This window comes from Chrysochloris asiatica, unplaced genomic scaffold (genome assembly GCF_000296735.1).
Source record: "Chrysochloris asiatica unplaced genomic scaffold, ChrAsi1.0 scaffold00054, whole genome shotgun sequence".
NCBI classification, from domain to species: Eukaryota; Metazoa; Chordata; class Mammalia; order Afrosoricida; family Chrysochloridae; genus Chrysochloris; species Chrysochloris asiatica.
The window spans coordinates 7,172,831-7,180,101 of NW_006408572.1; positions in this window are offsets into that span (position 1 = coordinate 7,172,831).

Sequence of the window (7,271 nt, forward strand, 5' to 3'; positions counted from 1 at the left end):
ACAACAGAACTAATGGAAATAAAAAGGATAATAACAGAATACTATGTAGAGTTGTACTCCAACAAATTTGAAAATCTAGGGGAAAGGGATACATTTTTAGAATTGTATCTAAACTTACACAGAGTGAAGTAGAAAACTCAAATAGACCTATAACAAAAGAAGAAATTGATCAAGTTATCAAAAAACACCCAGAACAAAAAAAGTCTAGACCCACATGGCTTTACTGACGAATTTTATCAACCATTCAGGGAAGAGCTGACACACCAATTTTACTCAAACTATCCCAGGATATAGAAAATGATGGAAAGCTTCCTGACACACTTTATGAAGTGAGCATAATCCTCATACCAGGCAAGGATATCACCAAAAAAGAAAATTATAGACTAATATCTCTCATAAATATAAATGAAAAAAAATTATCAAAAAAAACCTTGCAGATACACTTGTTGGTAAAGACCCCTGGGTGCTACAAGTGGTCTGTACTTGACTCCTAAGCAAACGTTTAACGAGATAAAACCACCCAACATCATTGTGGAAGAAAAGATTGATGATGTCCATGAATGTGCAGCTATTGAAACCCTTGAGTGCTCAGGTCTACTCTGAAACACTGTGGTTATCGTGAGCTGGAATTGACTTGATGGCAATAGATTTGTGGTGGTGATATCACACTTGTTGGTAACCTCGAGTACCCACCGCTCATCACATTGGAGACTGCACAATGTACAAAGATGAGACCATGGGCATTGGGAGTCCCACAAGTCTAGTTTTAAGGCTCAGATGAGTACCATGTGACAGACTTCTTCCCTTCCCTGAGTAACAACTTCTCATGTGCAAAACTGGGCTGATGATCCCAGTATTAGAGGAGCATTTGGGAAGATGGAGTGAGCTAGCTGTGCAAAATGTCTGATCTGAATCAGACCCCACTCAATAGATATCGACGATCACTGGCTTTCCTCACTCCCAGGACTGTCCTTAAAAAAATCTCAACTCTACCATTTTATATAGAGCCCATCTTGCTCTGGGAGGACTTCATGTACAAATTTACATACAGCTAAAGATAGCAGATAAAATGAGATTTTTATTAAGTTGGTACACTTATCAAGCAAAGTTAAAATTAAAATAAGGAGGCAATAAGAATAAAACCAGCAGAGAAGGCAGCATGTGAAGCGCATGCTCTCATTCTGCATGCTTGCAAGAGATGGGTCAATATTGTACCCAAAAACTTCCTAGAAGACAAACCAAAGTGATATATGTGGCCAGTGGCCTGATTTAGTACCTGAAAGGAAAAGGAAAACAAAATCAATGAATTTCTAACAAACAGCATGTTTATGAGCCAAAAAAATTTGATATATGTTCTTTTCAACACAGAAATTCCTTTTCTAGGAAGATATCTTTTAGACTCTAAAATTTAGAGAAAATCACATTATATGCACAAAGAGTTGACTGTACTACTCTTGTAACATTTCTATAACTTTGCAATATTTTCCAAATAAAAAGGAGTTCTAAAAGTTACACATGCTTGCTTGCTTCTAGGGTGGGAATTTTGGTGTACCGTTCCTAAGTTCTAGGAAGACTCCATTTGTGGATCCTTTTAGGTGTGTAAGGTGGGATCCCATCACTGCTCTTGGTTAAGACTTAAATTCAGTTAAGAATGTGAGATGAGACAGCTCAGCGCGAGAGGCTGTGTTTCGCTGTAAATGATATACATCAACTGTGTCCTTTGGAAGAACTATGCCCTGCAGGTTCTGTTAGAGAAGTGCTTGGTTTTCTCTAAATCTGTATGGAGACTATTTTGCACCTGTAGAGTATTGTTTGTTCTTGAAAAATGGAAGACAGTGATGCCTATGTGTGTGTTCTTGTCACAGTTCACAGGAAATTAAAAAGAGATGTTGATAGGGGAGACACCAAGCACCTGCGTTTCCTTCACAATGAAGGAAAGATTCAAATGAAGAAGGGGAAGAGGAAGAAAATTGTGATTGAATGGGATAGATTATATTTTTTAAAAAAGATTTCAGCATTGATGGTCAATGCACAGTTCTATATAAGCCTAAAATCCAAAGACATTTAGGAAATAAATTGTCAAACTATTAATATCATCTCATTGAGACCATAGACCTGACCACAAACTTTAAGTGGGTAGATACTTCCACATTTATCATCCTGGAAAGGGGTTAATCCTGGAGCTAGCGTTAGGAGAGGGGTTGGGGGGTAGGGAAGCATATTCTAATTCTGGGACCAGAAACCATATTGGCTTGCCCTTCAAGGTGTGGGGGCACTAGGAAATCTTAGGGCTGGGTGATGATCTGCCCCTGTCAGATGGAGACCTGTCAGAGCTTCAGAGACTGCCAGCTGGAAAGGGGGTTTAAGGTGGTCCTACACATGTGGGCTCTGAGGACAGTGTTGGCAGCAGTCACTGTAAGTGACCCTCTGTAGTTCTTACTTCCTCCTCCTATCCCTATCATTCCAGAGAGTCCTGTCCAAAGTCACACCCTGGCCTTCACTGAGCTATGAAGAACAGGAAACAGTCAGTCTCACACCACAAAAGTGCCCAAAATGGTAGATCAGCAGAGAAGTGATGGGCCCAGCAATCTCAAAAGAATCATGGAGACCGCAACACGGTAGTAAGAGAAGGAGGTGGGATGGGGAGACACCAAAGCAATGCCTGGAAAACTCCAAGAAACAATGGAAGAAGGGAAATTTTAAGGAAACTAATTTCCCAAAGGTATCCAGGTTTGAATACAAATTACACTAACTTGAATATAAAAATCAAGTATCGCTTTAATCTGGCAGGATGTGGACATATGGTTTATTCTCATAAATTAATTTTTAATAGAGATGATCATTATTTGAATTAAAAAGGGTTTTTAATGGGCCCCTAGAAGTCTCTGATAAAGCACTAGACCACACACGGTCAGCTTGAACCACAAGGTTAGCATTTCAAACCCATCAGCCACTCCTCACAAGCCCTATACAGGGTTGTTATGAGTCAGAATTGATGGCATTTAACACAACAAAAGAAGTCTCTGAATCATCAGGAAGGGGACAAATACTTAAAACATTTGTCATGAAATGAACTACTTTATGTGGCTTTTGCCTTGGTTCTTTGGAAAAACAACTTCAGAGATTTTTCCCCCTGAAAATCCTACGCCCTAGTTTTCTACTCCAGAGGTTTTGTTGCTTTTATCCTGCTTGATTGACATTCCTTGGATACGTTATAGACAACTTGTTTTTATACTTTTTATCTGATTGAGCTGCACCCTGCCCTGTGATTGGTATGCACCTTTCAGGGATTGGTCAATAAGCTATGTAAATGAGATAACTATAGCCAGATATGCAAATGAAGTGTCTGTGGTCTACCAAGAGAGGGGTTGTCAGTTTGTGATCCCCCACACAGAGAGGGGACATACCTTGAAATTGATGATGATGATATATATATATATATATATACCTGTGTGTGTGTGGCATTGTGGGATAAAGCACTGGAACACAAGGTTGGTTTAAACCACAAGGTTGGTAGTTCAAACTCACCAGTTGCTCCTTGGAAACCCTATGCAGAGTGGCTATAAACCGGCACTGAGCTGATGGCACTTAACAACAACAACAACATATATGTAAGTGGAGTCCTGGTGTGGACCAGACTTTCCTCAGGAACCCTACACAGTCGGAACTAACTTGATGGCAGTTAACAACAAAAGCATGCATCTAAGCAGCCAACCCCCACAGAGATTTTGGAGACAGAAAGAAGCAGGAATAGAAGTAGAAGTTAGAAAGAAGAGAAAAAAAGCAGAGAGAAGACACAAGGAACCTCCTAAAAGAATTGTAACATGGATCAAGGACTATATCACTCAAAACAATGAAAGGTCCAAAAGTAGCGTGTGGCAGAGTTGGTGGTGGCTGATGGCAGGGCAAAGAAGAGCCAGTCCTGAGGGGACTGAGAGTATCCTGTCCTCAGGGGGCTGAGAGGAGACCTGCACAGTTGGAAGGAACTGAGACAGCTGTCCTGCCCTTACGAAGGAGGAAGATTTTGCCTGATCCTGATCCTGCCCTGAGTTGTACCCTGTTACTTCCTTAATGAATCACTTAACTCTAAGTATGGTCTGAGATTACTGTATGCCATTGGAATAGATTATCAGACCCAACAGATAAGTAAAGAGTGGCAAGAGAGGGGAAACTAGTAGAGTGTATACACACACACACATATAGATAGATAGAGATTTATCTTGAGAAAATGGCTCACACAATTATAAAGACTGGCAAATCTCAAGTCTGCAGTCAGGTATAAAATTAATGTCAGCTCTTCTCACCTAGCTGCAGAGGCTGATGAACCCAAGATCGGCAGGCCAGACAGCAGGCTGCTAGCTCATGGGTTGCAGAGGCTGACAAATCCTAAAATCAGCTGATATGACAAATCCCAAAGTCTCTGTACTGGAGATTAGATAGATGGAAAGCCAATGGCAGGATCCAAAGCAAGCAAAAGCCAACCAGCTTTGCCAGAATGTCCATACCTATCAGATGCAAGCCAGTTATTGGCTGATCACATCTTGGAGGTGAATACATCATATCACAAAATGTAAGAGACCTGCATGATGACATAACTGCCAAACCACCTGGAGTCATGGCTCAGTCAAGTGGACCATGTCATCTTAACCATCACAGTTGGAAAGTGGAGATATGTCTGACCTCCACCTCATGGGAATCAGCTTTGTGCTGATGGTAATTCTCATCATTCCTTCTCATTGCTTTTCTGAGGACAATAATACTATTTTCACCTTTTCACAGCACCAAAAGCAAGAATTTTAAAGATTCAGTCCCTAAAGGAAATGTGTCATTCTGTAATAGGTTTGTTGACCAAACCTATTACTCTCTCTATGGAGCCCTGGTGTGGCGCTGTAGGATAAGCCCTGGTTGGTTGGCAGTTCAAACACATCAACTGCTCCTCAGAAACCCTGTACTGCAAGCAAAGCAAAATACTGAAGTACAGAAAGTACTTGAGTGCCATCTACTGGTCAGGATCAGCAGTTGTTTAGAAGACTAAAGAGATAATTGTTCTATAGCTACTCGGTGTGGTGGTGATAGTGGTTACGTGCCGTGGAGTCAGTTCCGACTCATGGCGACCCTGCACAGGGATTCCGAGGCTGTAAATCTTTACGGGAACAGAAAGCCTCATCTTTCTCCCACAGAATAGCTGGTAGTTTCAAACTGCTGACCTTGTGCTTCGTAGCCCGATTCGTAACCACTCCGCTACCAGAGCCCCTTACTTAGTGTGTGCAGCATTTATTGTGCTGATATGGTGAGTAGGCACTGTTTTAGGAGCAGGAGACCCAAGAGTCAAAAAAAAAAAAAGACCAGACTAAGACTCTGCATTCAGGAAAGTAATATTTTACTGGGCAGCAATGGGTGATAGACAATAAACAGATAAACAAGTATATAATGCCAGGTGGTGGGAAGTGCTGTGGAGAACATTACAGCATGATATGGAAAGTAGATAGAGTTCCTGGGTGGTTGAAATGGGTAACATATGCGGATATTAACTGAAAGGTTGGCGGGTTGAGTCCACACAGATGCTTCTCTGAAGAAAAGCCTGGTGATCTGCTTTCAAATACTTAGTCATTGGAAGCTCTACGAAACACAGGATCACCCTGGCACACGTGGGTCACTATGAGTCAGATTCCATTGAACAGCAATTGATTTGGTCTCCGTAGTGTGCTTATTAGCCATTAAAATACAATTTAAGAACTAAAAGTTATAGTTCACAAAGCAATTATTAAGCATCCTACTTGGATGAGCCATCTGACTGGGTTGTAAACCTAGTGAATGGCTGTCTGAGGTCTCTTGGACCCACCCCAGCCAAAGCAAAGAAGAGTGAAGGAAATCAAAGATGCATGGAAACAATTAGTACAAAGGTTGTGTGAACCCCAGCCTTCACAACTCTGAAATCAGAAATAGATGGTGCTCAGTTACTACCACCAACCATTCTGAATGGAATCACAACAGGAGGTGCTGGATAGAGTGGGAGAAAAAAAAATTTTTTTAAAGATTAAGTTTATTGGTCTGACAGAAACTCGTGGAAACCCAAAGACTCTGGCCCTTAGACACCCATCAAGCCTGCAACCAAACTTACCCCTATGGTCCAACTTTCAGGAAAACAAAGAACAGACCTATAAGGTGAGCAATAACACTAGGGAGGTGTGCACCTTTAGAACAAACAACCATACAAACTCAAAAGGGCAGCATTTGCCTGGGGGTAATGCACTGGAGATAGGAAGGGATAGGAAAGGGGATGAATGGAAACAATGAACACAGGGAGGAAGAGGGAAGATCTTGTTACATTGTTGGGACTGCAACCAATGTGTATGAATTGTTGAGTGGAAAGCCAGTTTGCTCTGTACACTTTCACCTGTGGCTGTTGTTATTTAAGGGCTGTCAAATCGATTTCCACTTATAGTGACCATGTATAGCAGGGGTGGGGAACATCCGGGCCTTAGACCATATAAGGCCTGCAAAGTCATTTGCTCTGGCCCTTCCAAGAAAACTGCAGTTCTAGCCCTCATAATAGGGATGTGTTAATTAAATGGTTGACCAAATATAGCAGGCTAATTTTTAAATTGATAATTTTGTATGACTAACAAATAATCTTATAAATGTTTGTAGAAAAAAAGGTTCCCCATCCCTGTTATATATGGTTTCCAAGGAGCAGCTGGTGAGTTTGTAACTCTGACCTTGTGGCTCACAGTCCAATACCAACCCTAGAGTACCACATCAGGAGTCTGCCCATAACACAATAAAAACTTAAAATAGGGATTCCAGCAAGATGGAAGATGTTTTTTAACTTTGTTATTAATGCTGGAGTAAGAAGATATTTCATAGTTGTTTTTATTTGCATCTCTCTAATGGCTAATGCCAAGAAATTTGGAAGACAACTATCTGGTCAACAGATTGGAAGAGATCTGTATTTGTGTGCATTCCAAAGAGAGGTGACCCAACAAAATGCCAAAGTCATCGGACAATATCTTTGATATCCCATACGAGTGAAGTTTTATTAAAGGTAATACAGAAATAAATAGCTGCAACCATAAATTGACAGAGAACTTCCAGAGGTTCAAGCCAGATTCAGAAGAGGATGTGGAATGAGGGATATCATTGCTGATGTTTGATGAATCTTGGCTGAAAGCAGAGAATACCAGAAAGATGTTTACCTGTGCTTTATTGACTATACAAAGGCTTTCAATTGTGTGAATCATGACAAGCTATGGACAACATTGTGAAGTATG